Source organism: Misgurnus anguillicaudatus, chromosome 8 (assembly GCF_027580225.2).
Source record: "Misgurnus anguillicaudatus chromosome 8, ASM2758022v2, whole genome shotgun sequence".
In the NCBI taxonomy this organism is placed as follows: domain Eukaryota; kingdom Metazoa; phylum Chordata; class Actinopteri; order Cypriniformes; family Cobitidae; genus Misgurnus; species Misgurnus anguillicaudatus.
The window spans coordinates 19,559,751-19,576,641 of record NC_073344.2 but is presented as its reverse complement, the minus strand read 5'-3'; the positions used below and the strand labels follow the sequence as shown (position 1 = coordinate 19,576,641).

Genomic DNA, 16,891 nt, shown 5'->3' with positions numbered 1-16,891 from the left:
CTTAGCCCCATTCATTCAATGCTACCATTTAGAGATAAAGTTAGAAGTGACCAAACACATCAACGTTTTTCCTATTTAAGACGAGTAGTTATACGAGCAAGTTTGGTGGTACAAAATAAAACGTAGCACTTTTCTAAGCGGATTTAAAAGAGGAACTATATTTTATGGCGTAATAGCACTTTTGGGAGTACTTGGACTCGCCTGAAAAGTCCGCTCCCCTTCTCCCTCTCATAATGGGAGAGGGAGGGTGTTACTGCGCAGAGTCGAAGTACTCCCATAAGTGCTATTACGCCATAAAATGTAGTTCCTCTTTTAAATCCGCTTAGAAAAGCGCTACGTTTTATTTTGTACCACCAAACTTGCTCGTATAACTACTCGTCTTAAATAGGAAAAACGTTGATGTGTTTGGTCACTTCTAACTTTATCTCTAAATGGTAGCATTGAATGAATGGGGCTAAGCTAAATGCTATCGAAGCGTCGCAGCGCGCTCCAGCGCTTCCGTGCACGCACACAGATGATAGAGGGATGTATCAACAATTCTTAGTTAAGGTAATAACATATTTTAATATTGAAAATGAGTAGACTGTTCCTTTAAAGAAAATGATTTAGATGTTTTTAAAACATCCGTCTGTGTCCTCTGAGTATAAAGTCTATATTTGTGAATGTCACAAAGGTAGAAAGCAGAACACCACCGAGGATACACTGGAGAATGTAAACGTCGGCACAGAAACACAGTCACATCGTGTGGACAGTCTGGAGTACCTGTGAATCTGTGAACATGTTGTCAAAGCTCAACAAGATGTTGTCGATTCAGTTCAGGTCAAGTTTTTTTTATTAAGATTCATATATTTAAATTAGTTTTTTGGGAAATGATTCTGCCTCCTATTCTTGATACTTACAAACCAAACATTTGTGACTCTGACAATTGAAAACCCAGCTAAAGTCTTTCTAATTGTGATGTACTGTTTTCTACATTTGAAGAGTTTCGTTGCAAAACGAGATAACCACCGTTTTTTTAATTGTTCCGAAATCTCGTTTTTTGGTTGTGCATTCCAATTAATTTCAATTCAACTGCAGTTGGTTTGTTTTGATTTAAACCTTCATAACCTAAAAAATACAGCTAAGTAGCACCATAAAACAAAATAATAACATGGTAACATAATAATAAACATGTTTTGACAAAAATGTTTAAAAATGGATTTATCTCGTTTTGCAATGAAACTCTTTATATCATGCTACATAATGTAAAGAACATTGAATGAAAATATAACCTTGATACATTTAATATTGACTAAGTCGATGTCATGTAAAAGATTGAAATCAATAATTGGGCTGTTAAGCCCTTTGCATTATGGGAAGTCTAATATGGGGACATAAGTGTACAGATCTACACTTTCAAGCAGTTACACACACACACACACACACACACACAAACACACACACACACACACACACACACACACACACACACACACACACACACACACACATTTATACACTGATGGATTTGTGCTAAACTCCATGGGTCAAAACTGAGACACTTGAAGCCTTTATTCCTTCAAGTAATCTGCACATTATAAATTAAGTGCACAAACCAGCATCCCTGTGCAATTAACCTTCAGTTCCACTCACAAGATTTCTGGGTCAATGCGCGCAGGAAGATGACGGTTTATTTAATAAAACCCACTTCAACAGCCTACCAGAGGAAGACGTTTCGACAGCAAAAGCAAGCATCACATTTTATTGCTTTGCTTTGGAGGTGGTTGGTTGTAAACCCCTAACCATAAATAATATAGTGCTGAACATGAATCTTACTACAAATCGCATGTCTTGATAAAAGTGTCGGGTGTGAGCTTTCACTTTTCTAAGAGACGGGGTTAAAAATCCTCCAGATTTACATTAAAGCCAAAATGTCAGAGCAGAATACCAATGAGATGGTTCTAAGCCAACAATGCTGCGGTCACTAGACTTTTGCATTTGGGCACGTTAAAACGTTTGGTGACCTGTAAAATCGTATCTTGAAAACGTGTGACCAATAGATGATCTACAGTATACGTCACAGCGTAACCTTTTCAGATTGAGGAAAAACTAAAATGTTACAATCCTATTTTGTCAAATAAATGATTGTTTATGTACTAATAATAAGATAAGCAAAGGCACAGTGGCTCAGTGGGTTTCACTGTTCCATCACAGCAAAAAGGTCTCTGGTTTGAGCCTCGGCTGGGAGATCTTTCTGCCTGGATTTGCATGTTCTCCCCATGTCAGCGTGAGTTTACTCCGGTTTCTTTCCAAAATCCAAAGACATGCAGTTTAGGTAAATTAGACATGTCAAATTGTCCTTTTTCAACTTGTTAGGTATCCATGATGCTTGACCACATACACAAGGGTCTTTGTGAAAATGCGAAAAGTCTAGCGTATTTGCATGATAAGAAACCTCTTTGAAGAGCCAAGCAACCACCCAACAGCACCCTAAACCATGTAAACAAGTTTTGCTAAAACCACTCAGAAAAACTTAATAGCAACTTCATAGCAAAGCCAACTAGAGGTCTTCTTGTGTCATACCCGACCCGATATGACCCAAATCACTTTTTTTACCCGACGTGCATAAATATTTTTTTAAAGGAAGACCCGACCCGAGAAAAACCTGACAAATTAGACCCGACCTATTGGTGTTTTTATGGAACCCAACTGGACCCCAAAGTAAACGTCACTGATGTGTTTGCAGTCAGCAGCCCTCACGCACCAGTCAGAAAGAATCTACAGTGGCCTCACAACTAATTTGGCCCGCTGCTTCATATATTTTCATTTGTTATGATGACGATACCAAGTTAACCACCAATACAGTGTGCATTCAAATTGATTGACAGGTCTGGCTTAACCTCAACGAAAATTAACCTACCGCCAGACATGCAATGTCGCAAGTGCTCTTGGCAAACAGAGGGCGGGTTGGAAAACTACCCGAAGAGATAGTTTGGGTCTTCTAGGGACCGTTCGGCAAAAACATTCATTTTACATGACCCGACGCAGCAAATATTATACTCGACCTGTGTCCGAGGCACGCGTGAAATTTTTAGGGTAGGAGCTTGGGTTTTCGGATCTTAGTGGACCCGTTAAGACCTTTACTGCCAAGTCCCTGGAGATGGGTATTAACTATAGACTGTAAAAAATATGGACATGACGTCATCCCACAGGTTTGTTTAGAGCTTTGTTGAAGCTGATAGTAGGCGGGGCCTGCCATCGCCATCTTGGCCACGCGTCATAGCAAATCACTGGCGGATAACTGAAAAAATTGGTAATGCAAAAGTTTTGTTACAATCCTTGTGTTGCGGCTGAGTCTAAATACTTGGTATTTAGTGCGATTTCAGTACTGTTTAATTTTACAGAAACATATAGTGTATCCTTCCCCCAACCCTAACCCCAAACCACCGTAAAGTTTTAAAGTTCGAGGGCTTCACAAAAACTACGCTATCGCTATATCAACTTGAGCCCTTGAAATATTTACATTTATGCATTTGCAACTTAGGCTCTGTTTACACGAGAACGCTCAAGGGTGAAAACGTAAAAATATTTTATCGGATGTGCCTTTCGTTTACACCCTCCAGAGTGGAAATCTTAAAACACTCTACCGTCGCTTTCCTGTCTGAAGGGTAAAAACGCAAAAGTCTGCTAACGGTGGCTCTCGTTTACGTCACAGGCATGCGCCAGTTCAGGAAAATATCAAGAAAAATGTGGGATTATTTCCATACGTCAGACCTTCAAGTTGCCATAGCAGTTCTGAGAAATATACGAGAGTCTTTCCAGCATGTGTACGAGATATTAACAGATAGTATTACTGATCAGAGAAGGTGCACTAATTACCTCTCTCCAATTCTTGATGTGCCAATTTGTCGGATGCAAACCAGACAGGTTTGGACGAGACCTGGGAGAACAAGGAAGAAGGTTGTACGCAGGCGCACGGACTTGATGGTGTTGTGTGTCAGTGCTTCACATTGCAACCTAGCCACCTACTACATCGAATATCACACACTTTTGCGTCACCATATGCACGCAGATTTCTCCCCCAAAACGCTTGTATAAACGCGGAATAAAAAGTGATAAAGCCAAGCAACGTTTGCGTTTTCTCTTCATATTGTTTCTGTGTAAACGTAGCCTTACAGTGGATTCAAGTTATAACGTTGTTAACATCCGTGTTCCCTGAGAATCAAATGCTTGAACTTTGGGCTGATGATGTGATGGTCTGCCAATTGATCTTCAGGTACACAAGCATTCTGACAGCAAGCCCTGCATGGGAAAGCATCTATTTTAAAAATGTGTTTCGAAATCTGTTTAGCTTATGTTTAAGTTGCGATAGAGCAACCAATCAAACCTTTAAAATTAATAAATCCGATTAGAAACTAAACGAAATCTGGGTGTTTTTGGCAAGTGTATGCGACTGCATATTTAATTAATTTCACGTTTGCTTTAACTTTCTCTTTCATTTGCTATGTGTTAAACGACTAGGGCTGCACGATTTGGGTAATTTTCCCATTGCGGTTATTCATGCTAATATTGCGATGTGCAATTATAATAAATGGTATCATGAGTCAACTTGATGGGTTTTAAGGAAAATCCACACACAGTTTAGTGATAATGCTAAAATGTGTATTTTTATACTAGAAATGTTTTCGTATTGCCACGTGATGTAGCAACTGCTCAGTGTCAGTAATCCTAAATCCAAAATACCAATCCAAAAATAATTTTTTTTAGCTACCAGATCACTGTCAACCTCCTCTGCATCCATCTTCGCTCTGGTATTTCTGCGCTGCGCACAAACAAGTGACGACGCACACCACACACGTGCATGCTACACATGCACTGCCTTTTTTGTTCGTTTTTCTTTCTTTTTTTAAACAGCAAGGAAAATCATCAAACTGTTTGTGTTAACAAGTCCACACATTTATTTATTTAATATAATTGCAACATTTTGCTGTCATATAATCGCACAGGCTGACATCGCGATTGCGATGCGATTAATTGTGCAGCACTACGACAAACAAAAACAATCTATGCACGTTTTTATGCATTTGGTAGACGCTTTTATCCAAAGCGACTCACGGCTATGTGTGATCCATTGGATCGAACCCATGACCTTTTCGTCGCTAACACAATGCTCTACCGAGCCACCCACAGAATAAATAAGGCCGCATTTACATCGTATGTTTGAAGTGACTTAATTCCGATTTTTTTCCTCACATCGGATATGACCCACGTACGTTTAACCAGGAAATAGCGCATAAATTCCATTATTCCCCGATCGGTTTCAGGCCTCATTCATATGTGGAAATAAATCGGATACATGCATTCGGGTCCGCAATGTAAGCGGACAGACCGGATATTCCCATGTCAAGAGGTGTTGTGTGTCATTGGAAAGGTGATGCTGGCAAATGACGTCCACTCAGGTGGACACCACCACCCAAGATCACATGACTCTTCTTAGCAGCGCAATGGAGGATGACAGCTCCACTTAGTGGAGTAATGTTGAAGTATTATGTCTTGGTACAGAAATAAAACTCTTGTATTATCATTTTGTCTGTGTCCATTGCATAAAGCACAATTTTACTTCCTCTGTGGTTTAAGCTGTTCCAGGTCACCATGTCTACCTTGAATTGTTATGCCAAGTGTTTAGTGTAAATGCAGATATCGGATATGAGTCGCTGTTTAAAGCTGATGTAAGCGGGTCGTTAAAAAATCGGATACAGGCAACAAATCGCAATTGTGCATCAAGATTTGCAAGAAGCAAGTCTTGTTTTAAACGAAGATCGCCTATAGCAAATCACAGCATAGTAAATCCACGACTTTAACTTTCATTTGTGCGTCTGTAAAACATTCTGGACTTAATCAACGGCGGACGTGTTTGCGACGAAATCAGGTGCGGAGTGAATTGTGCCTCTTATTCTCATCCAGCTGTGTTGTTATTTGGCATCGCCAACTTGGAAGTACTAAAGAGAAGCCCACTTTAAAACGCGCACATGCACGCAATCATCATTCAGGCTTGCAAACTCCTTCACATGGTATCCATTCTATATCATCTGGCCTAATTTGGGTCACACGAAATGCCAAGGGCACGATGACCCGTCCCTGACCCGCACATTCACCCCTCATGGGTGTTTCACACACATGGATGAACACAAGTATACTTGACTTAAAGTAAGAACATCAAGACCTGATTTGTAACCACGCAGTGCTCTTATCCTTTAATAAAAAGCCTGTATTTTTTTAAGGATCACACTGGCGTGAATTTCCATTTCGAGCCCATCTTTTGATCAAAAGCAATACAAGGTTTTTGGTTTGAAACAGGATTCCTATTTAAAAAGGTAAATTTGCATAGACAGGCTTGTCAACAACAGGCCAGCGCTCTGAACTGTCAAGATTCCGGCTGGCTTCTTTAAAACAGGTCTGGAAGCATGCACTGAGAAAACCAACACATTCACACTCCCTTATTCATTCCCACCTAGTTTAAAAGCCACAAGAAAGAGTAGATTTCACAATGTGTACATAAATCATGCCTACCTTACGCTGTGGCTTCGCCTTTCCTTCCTAAGATTGGATTTCGTCCGGCTTTCCGGCTATCCTACACCATTTCTGGGTTGTGTTTGTGCCGTAAGCTTACCACAGACCAGAGAGAGAGAGAGAGAGACAGCAGATAGAGAGAGAAAGTGGGGGGGTTAGGCATTTGCATTCCAAAGGTCACATGTGACATGACTACAGCCAATCGTAACGCAGTGTGTGCCTTTACGTCCCTCCCCCTTCTTCCTAAATCCCTCCTTCTGCTTCTTGTCCTGTCACTCCACCAGCACCATGGCAACACAAAGGGCTTTAATTCCTCAGTGGGATTTCATGGCGCCTTGCTTGAAATGCATGTTGGGAAAGTTTAATTGTGAAAATGTTATGTTGACACGTATGCTCTGATTGTTTAAAATTGTCAAATGAAAACAAGTCTTAATATATTAAAAACAGGATGAGAAGAATTTTATGGTGTACTTGTTCATATCCAGATATGATAATGTGTAATGCAAATGTATCTAGTACTGTTTTTATTTCTAATTATTTGCACTACACCTGAAATTATTTGATAAAAAGACCTAACTTTTAAATGCTGGTAAATGGTCGATGTGCATAGAGGGCTCTTCAATATATGCAAATATATTCAAATAATGGGGCATGGAGATCACAGTAAAACACAGTCCTAAGGGCTCTGGGGTTAAGCTGATTGGTCGGAAGGCTAATTTCGGGTGTGTTGATTGGTCTGGAAGGTGATCGCCCTTGTAGGTCATGTGTTTGCTCATCATGGGGGAAGATGGAAGACATTGGCATAAATGTAGTGCATGTGTCTGTGTATGCATGTCTGATTTTTTGTTAATGAGAAATAGATGTTCATTTGTTATGCACGTACTTTGGATTTGAAAGTCAGGTTTTTTTTACCTAGCGTTGGGTCAAAATGGGACGAAACCAACACTTTGGGTTGTAAGTTATTGTATGCCGGGCTGTTTCAACCCATTTTTGGGTTAATTATAAGTATTTTCAAGGTTAATTTAAAGGGAAAGTCACCCAAAAATGAAATCTCTGTTACACAAAAGAAGATATTTTGATAAATAATGGTAAGCACCAGTGGCGGCACGTGACTGCTCATCCGAGGGGCGCAAATTCATTATGTGTTCGGAGTGTCATGTGTATTGCTCGTGTTTTCAAAACATGTGTTTGTTGCGTCATGTGAACCATGTGCATCACGTGTCCCGTCAAAACAAGTGCCCGCTGCACACGCGCCAAAACCGTTCATGACAAAAGAGACGCTCACGTTCACAAAATACACGCAAGACACTCCCTTAACAGTAAACTTTAATCACGCGTGAGATTATGCGAGTATCTGGTAAACGGGAGCGTCTCCCCCATCACAAACCCCCTAGACGCATCTGCAGCAGGCACCCACCCCGACAAGACACGTGATGCACATAGGATATCTTCACACGCAGAACACATATTTTGAAATCACAAACCACACACATGCTGGCTACATACATGTTGTGACGAACTTCGCATCGAGCGACCTCGAAAAAAGAAGTCACCGGCCGCCACTGGTAGGCACACAGCTGCTGTAACCATTGACTTCCATAGTAGGAAAACAAAATTTATGGAAGTATTGTTATAAATGACAAAGAAGATATTATGATAAATGATGGTAAACACACAGTTGATGGTACCCATTAATTCTAGCGTATTTGTTATTCCTACTATGGAAGTCAATAGTTACAATCAGCTACCATCATTTATCAAAATATCTTCTTTTGTGTTGATCAAAAAAAAAGAAAGAAATTCATACAGGTTTAAAACAACTTAAGGATGAAAAAATGATGACAGAATTTATATTTTTGGGTGAACTATCCCTTTAACTCAATAGCTCCTTTTTTGACCAAACTTAGTAAAGCATATCTAATTAAGCATATCATAGTCTTGCAGATGGACTCTTTTGACTCGGTCCAGTAAGCAACCACTTAAAAATGCGCTTACAACAACAACCTTTGAGACTTTGCACATCAACATACTGTAAAATAACTCACCGCTACTCCAATACCATGGTAAAATACTAGTATTGTTCCAGCAATACTTGCATAGCCAGCACCAATCATATTGACTCTGAAAATGCAAAAAAAAAAGAAGTTAATGTTGGGTGTGGTTGGGTTATAAACGATGTTTTAGCTAATAGATCTACTGTAAAATAGCATTCATTCCCAAATAATAGTAGCTAATAGGGATGCATAACAATTAATCGCAATTAATCTATAGCAAAATAAAAGTTTTTGTTAACATCATATATGTGTGTGAACTGAGTATAATAATTATGTATATATAAATATGCACACATGAATGTATAATTTAAAGAAAAAAAATATATTTATATATTAAGTATTTATATATAATTTAAATTATACATAAATATACAAATGTATATACACATGTAAACATTTCTTAACTATATGCATGCATGTGTGTGCAAGTTATTATTATACACAGTTCACACACATATATGATGTAAACAAAAACTTTTATTCTGCTACAGATTAATCGCGATTAATCGTTATGTATCCCTAGTAGCTAACATGAAAAGTGCACAAGAAGCCCTGTCTTTATATCTTGCACTCAAAGTCGACATACATTAGGCATTACAACTGTGTTGGCAAATTCCTAAAAGCGAATAATGTTCGAAATATTTCTCAAGACAAACTAAAACCCATCTTTTATCTAACTTATATAATAAAACCTCTGTATGCATCATGATTATTTTGAATATTTAATCTGTAATATGACATATCTAGTTTGACCAGTATTTAATTATCTGGCTCCCAAAAGCTCCCTCGATACTCCATTCCCAGATACAGTAACTCACTGCCATCTGACCTGTTTTCCAGGAAAACAGTCATTCCCATAAGCCCCGCTGTGGAAAACCAAAGGGATCTGCTGGTGTATCACATGTCACCTGATAGGTGGATTTCATAGCCTTCACCCTGTAGAGCAATGGCCCTCCAAATTGACATGAGCATCATATTATGTGGGTGTGTAATAGGGTGTGCATAATTCATGGGCGAGAAGATGAAATTTTAATGTGGAATCCCCTCTGTACCGCTGTTGTCCTGTTGTTACAGCTACACCACAGAGAAATACCTGCAATGGTTGATGTCCCCTGAGTCTCACTTTAGGGACCGTATGACCTTGTGTGGTGCATAATGAGATTTCAAATAGGGTGAATGGGGGGGGCAACTAAAATCAATTAAAATTACATATTTTAATAATCTGAAAAAAAATGCATGATGGTTAAAATATCTCAAAAACTGATCAAACCTCCAAATGATAAGTGAGTATGTGCTTACCTCACTTGACCTCAGAGGACATTAGAAATGTACTGAATCTGATTGAGATATAGATCTACAAGTTATAAAAATACAAGGAAATAGCAATTTCTTTAGCAATACTAGAGCTGATCTAAACTGTATGTTGTTTTAAAATATGATCATTTTCCGCATATTTAATAAGACTGGTAAGTCAGGTGTGAAATGAAAAGTAGGTCAATCCTGAACACGTTTAATGACTGCCATCTAGTGGTCAAATACATATTCACATTTTGAATCGTGGGGTTATTTTGAGTAAAATGTATTTCCAAAACAATCATAATTCATTCCAGTTAACATTCTGGTAAATGTATGCATCATAAAATGCGCCCTTTTAAAGACCAATATATCAAAGAGATTGGAATGCGCATGCGCAGTAAGCGCCTCAGTGAAGTGCATAATTTCTTTTTTTGTGATATAAGTTATGGCTATATACTACTAAACGAAAGACTATGTCTAGTTTTGTTTACCTTAAAACAGACTTTCCTACCCCGTTAAACCAATTTTGTCTGATTTTGTCAAAATAAAATAAAAAATCCCTATTTTTTACTGTCAGTAAACCATCTCATAAATGGCCGAATATATGCTTACCTCGTTGAGACAGATTGCAGGCTGTACACGAATTGACATTAACCGCGTATAGGTAAACCGGGGTTTGTAAATGGACAATAATGTACCCCTTTCGGTTTTGTCACAGCTGACTGGAAACTGCAAAATAGATTTTATTTCGATGTTGGAGATTGATTGAAATGTGTGTAAGCTACAACGATAACTGTAGTTAGTTAGGTTTTAAAAGCAGTGGTTGAAATAAACTAGATACGTATTTATTCGTTCTTTTCTTAGCTTCGTTGTTTCTTTAACTCTGGTATTTTGGCCCCGCCCCCGTTTGTGACGTACGCTACGCCGTCGATTCGACTCGACAATGTATTGTCCTTTACTGCTACATTTAAAAATAAAATAAAAAATATTTCCTTTTAGATATGTTTTCATTGATTGTTTTTTATTTGTTGTGAGTTGTATATGTTTGTACGAGTTCTGTACATTTAATTTCTAAAGATTTTTCTGTGCATTTTATATACATTTTCATTAACCAGGGCTTTTCTGTTGTAATGGGTGTTAGCAGTTACTGGCAGGCCCCTCCCCTATTGGCAGTAAAAAGTATAGGTTAGTTGTGGCTTTTCTGGTCTGTCTGAGGGCCTGGCAGAGCACGCTGTGAAATGCCAGACGTGTGACAGGAAATGAATAGAGAGGTCATCTCAGGACAGGACCTCAAATGATCTCTTGTTATATATGTAGACTTGTTATGTATGTATGTGTGTGCATACTGTACAGTTCAAAAGAGATGCATTATGAGATTGTTAAATAATGTGCAAAAATCAGAACACCGTGCTGTGGTTAGAACACTAGGAAGTAAAATGCATTAAGCGTTATTTAAACACAAGAGGGCGTACACAGGGCACGTTTTGTGTGCTTAAAGGGATAGTTCACCCTAAAAATAAAATTCTGTCATCGTTTAATCACTCTCTTGTCGTTACAAACCTGTATAGATGAACACAAAGGAAGGTATTTTGAGGAATGTTTGTAACTAAATCAATCAGAAGCCCCATTGACTTCCATAGTATTCTTTTTTCTTACTATATATGTCAATGGGGCTTCTGATCAGTGTGGTTAAATTATGACATAATTGAAAAGAAAATAGTTAATAAACTTTCCACTTATGTAATTTATTATACACACAATGATATTTAGTATCAGCATGCCATATTTTTGTGCTTTTCATCACAATGCATGCGCTGTAAAAAAATATTTGCTGCCTTAAATTTTACTCGGATTTCATTTTAAGTCATTTTAACTTGCTATTATTTATCTTTACTAGAGATGAGTCATTATAACTTATATTTAACATTATAACTTATAAATATAGTTGAAGTAACTTAACTTTATTTTATAAGTTGTAGCAACTCATCTTTTGTAAAGATATGTTAAAATGACTTGAATGAAGTCAATACAGTTGAAAATACAGTCAACTTCTCTTCCTTGTTTAAATCATAGCCACAAACCAAAAAATGGTTCTCTTTTCATAACGTCAAGAGTCTTAACCACTTCCTGTCAACTCTCGACTGCGTTAGTAGAGCATGAAATATATAAATATTACTCATAGAAAGTAAGTGATGCACATATACGTATAAAATAAAGTTCAATTCTAGTCAAATAGTTTTGCATTATAAAAACCATAACACAGCACAGCCTCTTGAACTATATTGCTAAAAATCCTTACCTTTAGGCTAATTTAAAATCTGACTTAACAACCTTATACCGGACATCTGTGTTTTTCTTTTTTACAAGGACGTCAGAAACTCTCAAGAGCGGCACGGCCTTCACTTTGATTTGGATTGTCACTGAGCTTGTATATTTGCATAGAAAATCTCCTTTCTTTTCTCGTATTGTTGCTTGTTTATTTTTGTAGATACACGACTGACTTGTGACCAGTGCAGTCCAGGATATTTAGTCTGAAATGAACTGTTCCCATTTCCTCGTGCCTTCAATGGCCATTACAAAACAAGACCTTGATCTTTTCATGACGCCAGCGTCCATGCATTTAGTCACATTCACATAGATGGATGTGAAGAGGAAAATGTTATTTGTAACACCATAACAAAAAGATATGAACAAAAATATAAATTAAAGTAGTAAAAAGTAATTTATACACATGCCAATGCTGAGTGAGATGAACATATCCCCGGATATAAAATGAAACATTTTAAAAGGCATTCAGAATTGAAGTTTATTATATAATGCATGGACTGTAAAAAGTGAAAGTTGGATTAAATAAAAAATTACTTCAATTGGTAACACCTAAAAAAAACAATTTTGTCATCTTAAATTTTCTAACAGTAAGTGAAAAGTTGACAAAGCTTATTTTTTATTACGAATTAAAGTAATTTTTTAAAATATATTTACCTTAAATTTTTGTGAGAAAAGTGTCACCAATTGAATTATTTTTTTAAGTAGATCCAACTTTTCATAGTATGGAAAAAATGAAAAGCATCAAAGTTGTAATTTTTCTCATGGATTCCTTGGGAATCAAACCCATGACCTTGTTTTTTTAGCACCATGCTATAGTTATGTGAAAAGGCTAACAGATTATTATAAGTATTGTTTTCTAGTTTACAGGACAGAAACTATGAGGGGTGCCCGCTGTACCTGTGCCACCAGCCGTTCCACACTGAAGAACTGGCACCAGTTTACCCAGAAACAAAGATGCCAGTGTGCCAAATACACAAAGAGCGAGAATTGCCTGTGTGGGTATAAAAGTGTGTATTATGAACTGGCCAATGATGAGTCAATATTAAGATAAACTATGTCTGGATATGCAGTGTCAGATTTTGTTGGTGTGGGAAAGAACAAATATAAAGCATTTGAGCTATCCAACCTTTTGCAAGAGCCAATAATCACAGTTACTCTTTGATTGTCAAATACTGTATAAAATAAGCAGTATTTTTGTCAAATCAACATATATTTTTGTTACTTTAACTTAAAAAATGAGGATAAACGATTTCAACTTGATTTTTTAAAATTATATGTCAACTTTTAACAAGCTGAAACATAAAATAGTAGGTTGAATTGACTTTAAACATTTGTTTTCGATGTCTGGTGTTAACCAATACTGCAGATGTACAGCTCTGAGGAATGTGTGTGTTTATGTATTGGAGAAAGACAAACACTATACTTTTTGTTTAAAATATTTAATTGAACTTTCACCACGTTGTATACTTATCTAACAGACTGTGCTGTACTGTACACAATGTGGCACATTTCCCTTGTTGTGGTAAAGCACTGCTCTGAATTCATTTCTTCGCTTGGTTTTACCGGAAGTGTGATTTTTATAGCACCACACAACCAACATAAAAAACAGTTTTGGGTAATGTAGTATTATGCATTGCACTTTGCAAGCAGTACTTGGCATTAACAAAATATTAATAAATAAGAAATTTTGAACAATATGGTTCTGTAGCTTATTTCTAGAATGGGATTTTGAGGCAAAGGCAATAGACACATTCCTTATTATTTTCCACATTTTAGTAGCCAAAACCAGTGTTGGGGAAAGTTACTTTTAAAAGTAATGCATTACAATATTAAGTTACTTCCAAAAAAAAGTAACTAATTGCATTACCTCGTTACTTTTCATGAAAAGTAATGCTTATGTTACTTTTTAGTTACTTTTGCATTACTTTTCCTTGTCTGAGGCTTGATCTCTGTAGGCCTTGCAGGTGTTTTATAACAGAAAAGTTCTGCATTCAGAAATTGAATTTTTTTTTCATCTCAAAAATGTCGAGCTCTGGCCTGCCATCTCAGTTTCCGACTTAAACTGTTCCTACACAGGCGTGCCGTGTACGCATAGAGTGCATAATGTTATTTTAATTCAATACATCATTTTTTTAATCAAATTACTTAAACTAAAAAAGTAACTTGCATTACTTTTTTAAAAAAGTAACTAAAATATTAATGTGTACATTCAAAAAGTAATGCGTTACTTTACTTGTTACTTCAGAAAAGTAATATTATTACGAAATGCACGTTACTTGTAGTGCGTTACCCCCAACACTGGCCAACACTATGAAATAACTAGTGATGCACCGATGTATCGGCCGCCGATATTTATCGGCCGATTTTTGATTAATTTGAAACCATCGGCATATCGGCAATAGCACGAGAAAGGCCAATACCAATTGTTTATTAACCAACTGAATAAAGAAATCCATTATATTTAAAAAATGAGTTAATATTGTTAATAAAATAAATGCCTTTGAAGGTTGTCATGCTGTCTTATTATATTTGTTTTAGCTTAATTTGTGCCTTTCTTATTATGTTGGTCAGTTGAAAGTTAATTAGATCCAATCCATGTTCAGTAAAAATTATTTGATGCAGAAATAAACTAGCTAATAGACCAACTGTATAGTATTGTATACAAGTGTTTAATATCGGCATCGGACAGAAGCTGTCTGTTTTAATCGGTATCGGCCAAAAAAAATCCTATCGGTGCATCCCTAGAAATAACACATGCTAGTATAAGAATTAAGCACTACAATTGATTTATATCAATATATAATGGCTCCTTATCTACACTTTCAGAAATAATGTTTCAAAAGCTGCCCCTGGGGCGCTACCCTTTCAAAAAGTACATATTTGTACTTTCAGAGGGAATATTAGTACCTGAAAGGTGCATATTGGTACCAAATATATCCATATCTGTACCAAAATGGACCATATTAGGACATCTTTAAGGGGCACTGCCCCAGTGACAGCTTATGTACTTATTTACTATAATTTTAGTTTAGTAAATGTTTCATATTAAGCCTTTATATCAAAATGTCAAAAGAAACACAAATCCAGTCAAGAAACTATTTCATTGGTGAAAAATCAAACAGCAATGTACTATTGCATGTGTACAGTATGGGCATGTGAAAGCCACACACAGGCTTTAATAAAACCTTGATGTTTTGTGAAACCTGATTTTCATTTCCAGAAACAGAAGCCATTACCGCCTAGCAGTGTTGAACGTCGCACTGACAAAGAGCTGTACGATACCTGATGCTACTGATGGTACTTTTCCATGCAGCTGATTTTGAATGAAGTCGGGTTGTTACGGGCTTATTAACTTTCTCCATACCTCTGTAAAAAGCTCAACGGTAGGAGATCAGCAGTAATAACAGGCTGTGGTTAGCACATCAGAGTCAGGACTGCTGTCTCATACAAGTTCCAGCTTAAACAAAAAGATGTGAGATGGCAGAAGCGAGAGATGGCAGTCTGTGGCGTGCATGCTTGCCGGCACGAACACATTCAAGGGGGTTTGGCTTACAGTGCATGTGTGTCAGCGAGTGCATATTTACTTCTCTAATTTAAGGGATTAGGTTTTGGTAAAATAAAAGACTAGTGTTGTGGGGGATTAGACAAGGAAAGAGCAAGTGACAGGAAACACAACATAAACTATATTTTTACAGCATTTATTATCTTTGTTAATGTACAGTTGTTCATGTTAGGCATTAACTAACAGATACAACTTTTGTACAACATGAATCAAGATTCATAAATGCTGTATTGTACCTAATGTACATGTATGGGACTTTTCCTTCCTATATATGTTACATCTAAAATTAACAATAAGGCTGTATTTTACAAGGCATATTTGGGGATTGGAAGATATTCACGTAGAGATTCACTTTGAAAAGGAGACTGATGAAGACTCTGGTGACAGCACAAAGAAAGAAGATGCGGTAGCATGAGATATAATGGTAAGGCAGTGAAAGAGAAAGAAAGAGGTGTGGCCGGTGGCACGAAAACATTACACCTCATCCCCACGTGGTTGTAAATTTAAACCGGTCTGATCCTGATCGCACTCACAAACAATCAAACCGGTTTCTGTTGAAGTACCAACTTCCCATGCGGAGGCAGTGACACCCGATGACTTAATTCATAATTTATGTGACTTTCTGTATAATCACAGACTTCTCTATAAAGCCATTAACCTGACCTACATGTTGTTCAGTGTTTTGGAAACATGTCACCAAACTATTTGTTACCCAATATGTTGATAATGAAGCTGATTAATGCTCACCATTCATCTTTGGGACGGTCTAAAGTGTGCCACATAAAGCTCCAGAAGATGATTTTCTGTCAAACTGCTACTTTTAAAAGTTTGGTCCATTACAACTTGGACCACCATAAATATTTCGGATTGAACAGCTGGACAAAATATATAAATATATAAAACATATACATTTACTGAATTGGATATCTCTATTTACAGTACAATATCTTTTTTAATGTGTTTAGTCTGACTCTATGTGCTTTTATGATAAACTGGTAGTTTAGGCCGGCCGCAAAATGTTGAGGCACGACAGTCCTTCTGAAGCTCCGGGTTAATGCTCAGCGACAGCTTGTTTTTATATTGTACCCAGTGGCAGAATAGC

At 37.2% G+C, this 16,891-nt stretch overlaps 1 protein-coding gene across 2 annotated transcripts in view; it reads right to left on the bottom strand.

Moving 5' to 3' along the window:
* Positions 1 to 10,760, bottom strand: part of phc2b (polyhomeotic homolog 2b (Drosophila)) — a 55,502-nt gene extending 44,742 nt beyond the window's left edge. Inside the window, exons 1-3 of one of the 2 annotated variants that reach the window (XM_055212550.2) lie at positions 10,512 to 10,760; positions 8,595 to 8,670; positions 6,550 to 6,644 (exon numbers count right to left, since the gene is read on the bottom strand). The gene's annotated coding sequence lies outside the window, so the exon portion shown is untranslated. Of the gene's footprint in view, positions 1 to 6,549; positions 7,887 to 8,594; positions 8,671 to 10,511 lie in introns of those variants that run through there. The other variant, XM_055212549.2, reaches the window with a different exon arrangement.
* Between the last annotated feature and the right edge of the window lie 6,131 nt (positions 10,761 to 16,891).